We start from the raw sequence: 12,746 nt of genomic DNA on the forward strand, positions 1-12,746 counted from the left end.
TTTACCAGCTTTACCCCAGCTGTACAAATACTTTTTTTTTTTTTTTTTTTTTTTTTAATGCAGAAAAATAGTCTCATCAAACCTAAATTATAGGCACCTAAATTGGGTTCTTTAATTTCAGTGTTATTGGATCCTGGACAAGGAGGTTGTTATCTCTTAATAACTGGAGCTTAAATCTTACTTTCAGACCAATCCTCTCATCTAACTAACACTCTTACAGAATTAAATCAGAAGTTACAACCGTAGTCTTAACAACCTAGTTTAAAAGTACATTGAAAAGCAGATACAGTTCTATAAGCAGAGGATATTTGGAACATTTCTATGACCAGGTTCATAGAAGGACTAATAGATATGGATAGATAGAAAAGGAAGAATACTTCTTTCAAGGAGAACAGTGTGAAAGAAGGCATGGGGGTTAAGGAGGGGAACTTGCTCTGCATGTTGTCAGTACTGGAGAGTAAGGAGATGTAGATTCTAGACGTAGTAAGAACACAAAAAAATTACATACTTGGAGAAGATGCATCACTGCCATTGCTTTGTCTTACCCCGTGAACTGTCAGAACTGAATTGATGACCCTTTAGACATGACTTAATAGTAAATTTAGACCCCTAAAGAATGAAGGACTTTAGTAACGAAGGAAGTTTTTATTGATCCAACCAAAGCAGAGCAGGTTATGTTTTCCAGTGCCAAGTGGCTAACACTTACTTCATGGCTATTCTCACTGTTCTGAGGTTGAACTATTTGGTCAGTCCCTGCTAAGTTCATTAATTTCGTGTCTTCTTTTTTGTTACCCCAATCAAGAAGGGAACGTTTTGCATTTGTGTTCCTAAAAGACTAGACCTGAGTTATTTATCCAAACCCCACACAGTGTGGAACCTTTTGTATTTGGTTGAACTCGTGCTCCCATGGTCAATTTCATCTGTCCCACTGACCTTGCCTGAGGCAATCCCTGTTTATTTCTTCACTTGGTAGACAAGTTTACCTGGGCTGCTGGGGAGATATGGGCTGCCTACTTTCTGCTGCAAAAGGGAACCAAGAAAAATACTGTTTGTCCAAAAGAGAGAAGAGCTTATGTAAGACTTTTTTTTTTTTTTTTTTCTTCCCTTCAGAGAATTGGCAATTGCAGTGATTCTTCAAGGAGGAATAGGAATGCTGGTGATAGCAGTGAGAAGATGCAAGGTTTTGAAAGTAGAGAAAGGAAAGAAATTACATCAGGCTTCTGGGATTTCATTCTCTGGCAGTCCAGCAATGCATCAACTCGTTTGCTGCCCTGCTCTTAAGGGAAGGTATTGTAGTCCAAGGTACCTAAAAAAGCTCTGTGCCTCCAAGAGAAAGGACATCCTGTACTGTCAGAGAACTGGCTTTATTTTAAACCCTAAAATGCAGCAGGATAAATATTAGATCAGATTGAGCAGTTCTTTTGTGGACCATAGGCTGACTTTTGAGAAGCTGTTTTTGCTAAGTTTACCATCTTTAAAAAGCACATACATGCACAAAATAGCTGCTGTAGAGCTATAACAAAGTTGTACAATCTGAATCTTTTGTCTGTGGTTGTTAAAGCTCTTATATTTTTCTCAAATACTCAGGGTGGCTTGAAAGAAGCTGATTAGTTCAGAAAAAAGAAAAGGAAAGTGAGCTGTGAGGGAAAGGTGCTGCTGTGGCAGAATTCAGGCCAGCTGGGAGTTGCATAAAATTTGTATCTCTCTTGAGGAGTCTCCGTTGGCAGGACTTGTGTGGATTTCCACCCATAAAAATAAACCTCCTTTACTGTGGTAGATACTACAGCCAAGAGTCTATCCCTCAGGGCTGAGGGCTTCTGCCAGCACAGCTGCCCCTCTAGGCAAAGTAGAAATAAATTATACTTTAATCAGTAAGCATTGTATCTCCTTCTTTTCTTTAAATAAAATTACTTCATCAATTGCCGAATACTTTTGTCACTCTGCTTATGTGAAGTAATAAATACTCAAGTACAATTATCACGTTCCCACTATAATGTACACCTACACTTACTGCTTACTTGTTTTTCATCATTTGGATGAAAACTGAACCTCCAACAAATATAACACATATTTAAAGATTTATATATGTAATTTGTAAACCTAAAAGCTGTAGACCATTTGTATTTTCTTACAGGCTGGACACAAATGTTTTTCCTTAACATAATTATGCAACTACATATATTTGCCAAGTTAAAACTAAGAGTTACAGGAGACTTTCACAAGACTAATACCATTAAAAGTTAAGTTGCCAGAAAAGACAGTGTTACCATTCTATTCAAGCTCATTTTCCTTTTCCCTTATATTTTGCAATGCCTTCACTGCATACAGTCCCCTGTGAAGAACACCTTTTCTTTTGTATATCTAACTAATCCTCATGTACACACACTCAGTTCTACAGAATTAGGCTCAATACATTATCTGATCTGACTACAAAAAGACGTTTTTCTACTCTAAAAAAATACACTTGCCTGCAAACACAATAATCCATGAAAGATAAATGAAGGGATTCAATACTAGAATTTGAAGTGACCTGAGTAAAGCAGAAAAACTGCAAACATATTAATGACTTGTTCATCTATGTCCTTCATGAGCTTTTTAAAACAAAAAACAAAAAAACAACCAATCAAACAAAAAAACATAAGAAAGCTAGTGGCTATGTTTATACTGCTTTATTTAATGCATTAGGTGATACTGAGATAAGAACAGCTGTTAGGTCTGCCCTTGTAGAGTTACAGCCATCTGTAGCCTTAAAAATAATTTTGGAGGTAGTGCATTCCTTTATCTTGTGTATGATTGTGTATACATTCATAGAGATAACGTAAGATGGTCAGAAGACTAGGGGAAACATTAAACATCATTCTTGTGGTGAACAAGCCTGAAGTCAGTTGTGGAGTTTTTCTTGACTTGGACCTTGTATGCTGGCTTGAATGTGTGCTTGAATTTCTAGAGCTGTAACAGTAACAGGGGTGAACCCATCAGCCTTGGAGGTTGGTGGATTAAGGAGGCAGAGTGGATGGCAGGCTGGCAGCATGTGCTCCTGTGGGGCAGGCTGATGCAGCGGTGGCTGCTGTGTAGGGCTGGCAGACTGGTAGGGAGCATGTGTCTTCAAAGCAGTGCCATTGCAGTGAGTGCTGGATTAGAGGTAGTGAGAAAGAAGCTACTGATATTTCTCTTCAGCCTGAGCGTTTGCAACTTGTGCACAGATGCACACAGCCCTTGGTGTGCTGCAGCTTGTGACCAGCCCACCAGTGTGTTTGGCTAATTCTGAAGGGTGGTGTACAAGAGGGAGAGTTATTATCACTGCCTCTTCTCCATTCCTCACCTTGGAGGCAGATGAAAACCCTTTTTTTCTTTTCACTGCCCAGGTACAGCAGCTCTGCCTGGTCCTGCTGTTGTCTCTTCATGGTTCCTTACAGTCTTCTCCACTTCTCCATTCACTTCTTGCTCTCTCTTAATGCTAACCACTGAAAATGAGTGCCTGCAGGAGAATCAAGCAAGAACCAGCCCAAAAGGCTGAGTTCACACAGTGTTGGGCAATGTAACATGCAACGTAACTTTCAGATTTGCATTTTCTTCATACCTAACACACTCAAACTTGTTTTTATTAAGTACTATCATGCCTTAAGGCATGTCTTATTACTCAAGCTCTTGTGTATGTGCAGTTATCTAAGTCAACAAAACTTCAGGCCTGAATGATAACACTTTAAAAATAATTCACAGACAATAACTTTAACTGAATATTACCTGTTTTTTGTTGTTGTTGTTGCTTGTTTGTTTGTTTGTTTTTCCTGCAAATTGATTTAGTAGGAAATTCTTGGCCTCATTCAAAAAGTTTGTCACTTTATCTGGCAAACAGTTACTGTTTTTCGGGTCAGTAGTGAATTCTCCCATATGCATATCCAGTATCTATATCATCAGGAACATCCTTTGCTGTTTTCATAGAATCATAGAATATTCCGAGTTGGAAGGGACCCATAAGGATCATCAAGTCCAACTCCTTGCACCGCACAGGTCTACCCAAAAGTTTAGACCATGTGACTTAGTGCACAGTCCAAACGTTTCTTAAATTCATACAGGCTTGGTGCAGTGACTACTTCACTGGGGAGCCTGTTCCAGTGCGCAACCACCCTCTCAGTGAAAAATCTCCTCCTGAAGTCTGAACTTCCCCTGCCTCAGCTTCACCCTGTTTCTGTGGGTCCTATCACAGTGTTTATGGAGAATAGGTCACCTGCCTCTCCACTTCCCCTCGCAAGGAAGTTGTAGACCGCGATGAGGTCCCCCCTCAGCCTCCTCTTCTCTAGACTGAACAGGCCCAGTGACCTCAGCCGCTCTTCATATGTCATCCCTTCCAGGCCCTTCACCATCTTCGTCACCCTCCTCTGGTCACTCTCCAACAGTTGAATGTCCTTTTTGTACTGTGGTGCCCAGAACTGCACACAGTACTCAAGGTGAGGCCTCACCAGCGCAGAGTAGAGCTGGACGATCACTTTACTTGCCTACTAGTGATTTTGTTGCCTTTAATAAAATATATTCTCTTGCTTCTACTCCAACATTCACAAGAAATTGTATTTAGTACCACACATTTTATAGACTTTCAGAATGATACGTATTCAGCTACAACAAAGTACAGTCTCACAAAATCCCAGAAAAAATATGAGACAAAGTATTTGTACCTTATGCAAATTAATGCCTTATTAGCAATTTAATCAGTGCAGTCACAAATTGGCTCTGAAAATGCTGCCTCTCCAATTTTGCAGCTCTGGGCAATTGTCCAGTCTTTACATAAGGTAAGCTGTCCTCTATGTTGTTCTGTAAATCATTGAACATTTTTTTCAAGTTTTAATTGGTGTTTATTTGGATGGTTTATGTGATGACTTGGTTGAGTAAATTATGAATTAATATGGCACATATGAAATTTGTCAAATTTGTCACTTTTTTTTTTTTTTTTTTTTTTGTCTAAAGACAGCTAGAGATTTGCTTTTGCTATATAAGACTTGTCCTGAAGATTTACTTTCAAAGAGGATAGTATTAGTTGACTATGGTATGTACATAAAGCATGAGGTAGTGTATCTTTACCTTCCCTTTCTATACATTTTCTTCTATGTACCCATGATAGCCACAAAAACATTAGTAATGCAGCATTTCTGAGTTGCACATTTTATAAATACAGCAAAAGAAAATCCTGCACAAAATATGAGTATTGCAGAACATGCTGTTCAGAGACTCATTAGTCAGCCAAAATGAGCTTATTTTTTTCTGAGCAATACAGAAAAAATTGGAAAATTTCAGTTTTCAACACCATGCTGTCAAGGTGTGGATCTAGTTCAAGGAAGATCAAAAGAACCATTTTTAGAATCCAGAACACATACTTTTGATTTCTTATTTTATTAAGAGTCGAATAAACAAGAAAAATCACCTCCTACTCCCCCAAACCTAACATTTAAAAGCATTTGACTGGAATAAGCACATGGGTCATTATTTCAGTATTCCTGCCATACCAAGAAAATGTATTATGAGTATGTAGGCCTGGTTTCATCTGATCAAATGCAGAGTTCATCAGCACAGATATCTATAATTGAGCTAGTTATCTAAACTCACTTTATATAATGGTGAAATATAGGCACTTTTAGGCAACAAATACTTTCATTGTAGCTTAGACATCTAAAAAGGTCAGTGAGATACATCCCAAAAGCCCATTTCTGCCCATTGACTATAAGCGTAACACAGATACTGAGATCACATGTAAATGTCAGCACTGTCAGTGTCAATGTCTGTGATGAATCCCTTCCTTAAATCAGAAAGACTGACACATTGTGTGTAAGCCAAAGAATTCCTGTAAGTGCTTTATTACAAACCTTAATCTTTCCTAAAATATGAAAAGCTAAAATTATATAGCAGTAGAATATGCAGGATAAATTGAGACTCTCCACCAATATCTGAGGTATTGGAGGGAATCAAACCAAAATAAATAAACAAATAACAGAAAACACTGTGACCGAATCCCTGTTATTAGAACAAACCATTATTTAGCTTTAAGCACTATTACTACTGCTAACATAAAGCATTCAAGAAAGCCAACATCCTTAAATTGTGATTGAAGGACAAATTGTTCTGGAGTGTTAAAGATATCACTTGGTTGTATGCAAATGGGATTAATTTTTAGGTGTCTGTAAATAAGCAGGAATTGTACTGGAATAGACATTAGTGAGTTGCAAAACAGACTGGAAGTTGAGCATCTGAAGTAAATGATCATTGTGAACCTACTTAGACTTTTACAGTTTAATCTCATGATCTGAGAATAAAATCTCAGCCTCTTTCTGGGGTCTGGGTCTCTTCCAGGAGTGAGTGGTTAAATTTAATGAGTATGTGCGTATGTGTGAGTGGGCAGCAAGGTGCAGTAAGGCAGCTGCATCAAGGCATCCGTATCAGAGGTGCTCTCAAGTAGCTAGATCCATATTTAAAAATCTACTGCAGTTATTATTCACAAAATACCCTGCTAGATTAGTCCTGTACATTGAGTTGAGCAGTAGCCCTACTGGTTACTCTATACATTTTTGTAGACAGCAGTCCAAGACAGCATTAACTTTATTTTAGTCAAGTTCAAGCTGACAGTGAACTGGAGGCCAGCTGTCTGCCACCTTTGTGCCCTGTGCCAATTAGCTCTGTCACTCAGAAGCACACTTTAACGTGAGCTCTGACCTTCTACCTCATGCTCACTTCCCTGAATTTAGAAGATTAGGATTGTTGTAGGAGTGGATTTAAGCTGTTCTGTTTGCTATCTGAAGTGGGTGGACAAAAGCCGGTTCTGATCCGCCACTGTGGTGCCAAGTTAATGCTGTTCTGTGCTGTGCTTGCTGGTGTTGACTGTGCATTCAGTGTTTCCAGAGGTCAGCTGCGGATTCACCTTCTAGGGACATTGGAGTGGTACCCAGTGTTGATGTTCTTTTCTGCATCTGCTGTTGATGGTTGCCAGTCATCTGGAGGTTGCAGCTGATTTATCTTCCCCGGCCCCGTCTCTCCTTGGGTGGGATGGGGAGCCTGTGAAAGGAAGGGCCCCTCCTGAAGGCCACAGTGGGGGGAACAGCTTTGCTGACACAAGTGAGAAGCTGCACCCTGCAATCTACATGCAAGTTGTCAAAATCTTAACAGAGGGAGTCCAGCACAAACAATGGCTCGCTTCCTATTTCTTCCCAATAATAGGAAACGCGATATTGTTGTTACCACATGCTCTCTGTCAAAGTTCAACAACCTGTGTTTACTTCCTTTTTTTTCTCTTATGTGCTTCTGTCAGCAAACATGTTCCCTTCCTGCTGTTGTCCTCAGTGCTGAGATGAATGCCCTTTGCAAAGAGCCCTCCCTGTAGTTCTACATTCGAGACTTACCTATCCCTGCTACATATTATCTTCACTATATTTCATCCTTCCTGAAGGAGCCATTTCAGCTTCAAATTAAATTTTTAGGCAGTACAGAGATCAATTAAATGATAATATTTTCTCATGTTTAGGCCAGTCTTTTTCTTTGAGTAACCCTTGCATTGGGTGCCTTTATAGGAGTTCTGAAAATTGTCTCAGTTTTTGTGACAGATAGCCACAGCTCTTACGAATACTGCTCATCATTAGCATCATTATTTTCAAAAAAAAAAAAAAAAAAAAAAAAAAAAGTGGTGTAAGAATTGCTTCTTTCCCTATGAATATTCCAAGTGCTGGGCTGTGAAAGTTACAGCACTTTTCTCATATAATCTGTCCCAGAGACTGCCTAAAATTCATAAACAATGCAATTTTAAGACCTTTGAGACTTTAATATTTGTTGCACAGTGGATATTCAGAACAAGAAGTTTCATTTTTTTTTTTTTTTCTACCCTGAGTCATCAGAATGTTTTTTTTTTTCTCCATTTCACTTCAGCGTGCAGTTTCATCCCTTCCAGCATTTATCGGGTCAAGGCATAGTGAATGAGACTGGTGAAAAATAACAACTGTAACAATATGTACACATTTTATTTGCTTCTCCAGCAAAATAGTTACGGTCATTATTGAATTAAAAAGGAAGATGTTATGAAGTGAACTTGTATATGCATTTTGCTTAGAATTCATCACTGAAGTTGTGATTTGTTCCAAGATACAACTTGCCTTTTATATACGCATTTATTTTGTCATCAGTATGGCAAATAATTAGATTTTTTTTTTCCTATACAAAAAATGGTGTGTTCTTGTACAATTTAAGAAATAATAAAAAATAAATTCTGGAACTCTGAAGCAAATTCTACATTATTGTCAGCAAAGCACAGCTTTTTGATTAATGTAGTGGCTACTATTGCTTATTAATACAAAGAAGTTTCTAATACTCTGCAAAGCCTAATGTGGAATTTTACTATGCCTGTAAATGGAACAGTCTAAAAAAGTCTAAGTTAATTGCATATTTATAGTCAATTGCTGGACAATTTTCTTCAAATGAGAAAAAATATTAGACTTTTGGAACTTATTAGCTGGATTGAGTGCCTGCATTTTGCTTTTAAGTTTCTGCTTATGATCTTTAGAGCATTTTGTGTTAAATTTTTAATTGGTTGAACAAAATCATACTAATGCTCTACATTTTAAATGGCAAGTTCACACCCACCATCTCTGTAAATGCTGAACTCCTGCAGCATTAGACATAAGTGATGTGCAGCTGTCCCCAGATAGTAGCAGTCATTTTAGAGGCTATAGCATTTAAATGCACTTTTGAATGCACACATTTCTACAGGGGATGATAAAGAAAAGTCCTGTATGACAGACAAAGAAACTGTGAAAGAAACCCTATGCAGATATCATAAACAAAGGATGCACTTCTGTGGGATCATGTTCTGAGTCTTGAGCTTTACCATAACTTCTTGTGCCTCAGTAATTTGAGATGCATGTTGGTTTGGCAGTTGGTCACACAAAATAAACCATCCAAACATCATGTGTGATTATCAGCCAATCAGGTCTCCAAAGAGTCTTTAAATGTTCAAACAGAACAAAGGCTCTGTATCTATCAAGTTCAGATTATTGTCTTGGACAGCAGCTCCCTTCCAGGTAATGTGCTGTTTTTCTATTTCCTTTTAGCTTTACTTTGTGTAATAGATAGTTTCAGATTACTGTGGTAATACATGCAAAACTAATTGACTAATTAAATGCAAGACAAGTCAATGCACCAGCACACGTTGCACAATATTTGCTATTGGCTTTTTAATGATTATATAGCGTATATTGACTAAAAAAAAGCGAAGTGCTTTAAAGAAGAAATATTCTTACACTCCTCCTGCCTCTAAATATTTATAACAAGGATTAGTACGACTGAATGGTGAAACTCCCTGGTCTTGTCAGGCTTTATAGATTTGATTGGCATTTTTTCTTCACGTATTTTGCCAACATTTCTGAGAAAAGAGAGTTCAAAGATGAGACTTCTAAGGCTGAACTTGAAGAAGTAGCTCAGATCAGTGTAGCTCAGGTCCAATTTCAGAACTGATGGGCGTGAAATGTAAATTGGAGTTAGAATGAAGGATGTGATGGAAGTTGCTATGTGGCTATGTGACTTGGACTGAATTAGCAGAATGATAAGACGGTGATAAAGAGTACAAGCAAAGTGTTTGGCAGAAGCACAGCTTTTAGGAAACTTAAGAACCTCACAACTAATATATGAAAAGATGAATGAGGGCAGGAAGAAGATTTGAAGACAAGTTGGACACGGCTGAGGCAACAGGCAAGGTAGATGACCTCTGTGGCAACACGTGTGGTAATAAAGACTAGAGCCTAGGCTTACAGGGAAAATTAATCTCATGTGTTCTGAAGTAACATACAATTTATAAACGCAATATCAATTTTACTTACAAGAAAAGTCTTTATCATATACATCTTATTTTCATAAGCATTTGGGATGGCAGCAATAACATAAGACCCTTGCGTGGAACCAAGTAATGGAACGAAGGCTATTCCACCTCGTTGAGCACTTACACAGTTGGTTCTTCTGCAGTTCCAGGCATTTTTATAATAAAGAATGATGGACTGCTTTTAAAGCAAGCACTGTGGGTGTCTATTTCACTGACACAAGTAAGTTTGTTTCAGTCTTTTGCAACCTCAGAACTCAATGTCTTATGACTGGGTTTAGCTGTAGGCGCTTTAAAATTATTAGATTCCTTTGAAGCAAATGAAATAGTAATTTCCAATTCTGTTTTTCATATATAACTTTCATATATAACCCTTTCCTCTTCCCCCCAAACCTCCAACCAACCTAAACAGTTTTGCTAGTGGTTGATGCATTAGCAGTTTTACAGTGGCTGTTTATACAATATTGTGGACAAGTGTTTACTGAGCTCATTTCATGGAGATAGGATGGTGTTTTTAAGTTCAGTTTTTATTTTACCTCTGTTATCAATGTTTACAGCTTCAAGATCTAATTCTGTGCTTACTGAGCTCAAATCAGAGCGCAAAACTGTCTTAGACTTCACTAGAGATGGCTCAGTGACCAGAATTTCATTGTCATCTTCACTGTTCTTCTGAAGCACTCTAATGGCTTCCCATATAGTAAAGCATAATAACTAGGTCAGACTACAAAATCAAAAATTACTCAACTGGTCAGTGGTAACAGTTTTCACACTTAATTTACATTGAGTATTTTTTATGTTTTTGATTCTTATTTGTTCATTATATGTTCCTTGTTAAATCTATGTGAAAACATTATACATAAACTGTTTCTGAAAAAAAGAAAATATTGGGAAGATTAGAAAAAAAATACTGTTTTTCACCAGGCAGTGGAACCCCAGTGTTTTTTCACACAGTCCCATCCTGATGTACAACTCACGTATTATAACTCTCCAACAGTAAAAACAGTCATTTAGTATTAGTAAAAATAGAAGGAGATAACAGAATGGCATTCCAAGAGGATAAATGTAGAGAGGCCTCTGTATCTTTACATAAAGGAGTCTTGTTTGAACAAGTGTGATGCAACATGCAACCTTAGTGAAGCTTCAATATGATGACAATTCCTTTTGCTTTAGCTTACTTTCTAAAACTGTTTTAAAGATTGTCACACAAAGTTGACTTGCTAATACATCTCTCTGTCCCCTTAAAGAGTTAGAAAATTGAAAGAAATGGAGTAGAAAAGAAGAATAAAAATCAGCCTGCCTTTCCTCCCAAAAGTCGCAGAGAAAGGAAGCACTGTGCTTGACCCACATAACGTGTGCAGTGTAGTTGCAGACATTATAAAACAATCACTGCATAATGTTTAAACATTGCTTTATGGTGTTTCCACTGAGATATTCCATTACTATGTGATGATAATGAATCATGATTGAACTTCACTAAGAGCTTTTGCCATGACTGCATACTTCTCTATTTTTTTTTTTGTTTGTTTTGTTATGTTTTTGTGGATTGCACATGGAAACAAGGGAGAGAAATTACTTGAAGAAAGTAACTAAAATAGAAGTGGCAAAATTATAATGACACTTAGACGCAGACAAACTTTTCAACACAATTTTATTTGAACTTGTGAATTTTATATTATTCAAGTTAGAAGTGCAACTTTAAATATAGTCTTGTAGGGAATGTGAAAGAATGCCTTTAAAAATGTCCCTGGGCGGTGCATATGTGTTGACAAATTTTTATTTTTTTTTTCTTATTTTTTTTCCATTTCTGTAGACATAGCTTAAGTGCAGCAACTAATTTGAAAAATAATATTCTCAGCTAAAGAGGGAGATCGAGACAAGTTTTTTTTACTATCATTACTATTATTATTATTATTATTTTACTGGTAAGGTGCTCAAGATCTGTAAAGCATCTCAGTTCAGATGACAATAATTCTACCAGATCTAACTCCTACACGCTCAGAGGGCAAGTCTTTAGAGAAGGAAAAAGTGGCATCTGGTGATTCAAAACAATACAAAACGGATGGAATCAAGTTCTTGTAGATGACAAATGGATATGGCCATCAACCTCAAATAAAATTACCATATGTGATGCATGATCCTGAAGGTCCTGAAAATTCTGGCAAAACACTCAGCTATCTGCATTGTCACATTTAAAATTCTGTACTTTCATTATACTGCAACAAATTAGTATTATAGGTTTAGAAACAATGTATCATAATTCATTCATTTATTTGATCATAAAAATGTCACTCTTTGTGATGTACACTGATGCACAAGCTATGAACTATACGTATGCAAATTAAATAAGGTATGAAAATTATAAACTGTAATTTTTGCACTGCATTTTGAACTCTGATATGGGGATTGTGATTTACATGGATAATGCACATATAAAACTAGCAATAAATATTTGGTGTATGAAGAAACTAGAGAAGGAGTAGTAGGTTATAATAACAATTCTAATTATTTTAGGAGTAGTAATAGTAAGTTGACAGCTGGTAAGCTGATAATGAACTTTTAACTGTAGGACTCAAATTTAAGCACGGAAAGATCAAAAAAGGTAAGAATGGGCTGTGACTTTGCAAAGAAAGAAAAGATGTAAAAATGGCAAAATTTTATTCAGTGAGGTAACTTTTTTTTTCTGGGTGAAACTCCATCTGATTTATGCTCTGTTTATTGGTGAGGGTGATAAGTAGCTAAGAGTAAGTTAAACTTAATTGTAGCTCACTGCATTTGTATAAAGGCGCACATCTGAAAGTATTTAATCTGAATATTAATTTTATTCATATGAAAGAATATTTAGTTGTTTTTCATAGAACACATTATGTGAAGTTTTTTTTTTTTTTTTTTTTTTTTTTTTTTTTTT

At 37.0% G+C, this 12,746-nt stretch overlaps 1 protein-coding gene across 3 annotated transcripts in view; it reads left to right on the forward strand.

Annotated features, from left to right (window-relative positions):
• The window catches only part of SLC16A7 (solute carrier family 16 member 7), a 78,664-nt gene that overhangs the window by 11,056 nt on the left and 54,862 nt on the right, over window positions 1–12,746 (forward strand). The window contains exon 1 of one of the 3 annotated variants that reach the window (XM_035331831.1): window positions 9,005–9,050. The exons of the other annotated variants lie outside the window; for them this stretch is intronic. The gene's annotated coding sequence lies outside the window, so the exon portion shown is untranslated. Of the gene's footprint in view, window positions 1–9,004; window positions 9,051–12,746 lie in introns of those variants that run through there. 3 annotated transcript variants of the gene reach the window in all.

This window comes from Oxyura jamaicensis, chromosome 1 (genome assembly GCF_011077185.1).
Source record: "Oxyura jamaicensis isolate SHBP4307 breed ruddy duck chromosome 1, BPBGC_Ojam_1.0, whole genome shotgun sequence".
In the NCBI taxonomy this organism is placed as follows: Eukaryota; Metazoa; Chordata; class Aves; order Anseriformes; family Anatidae; genus Oxyura; species Oxyura jamaicensis.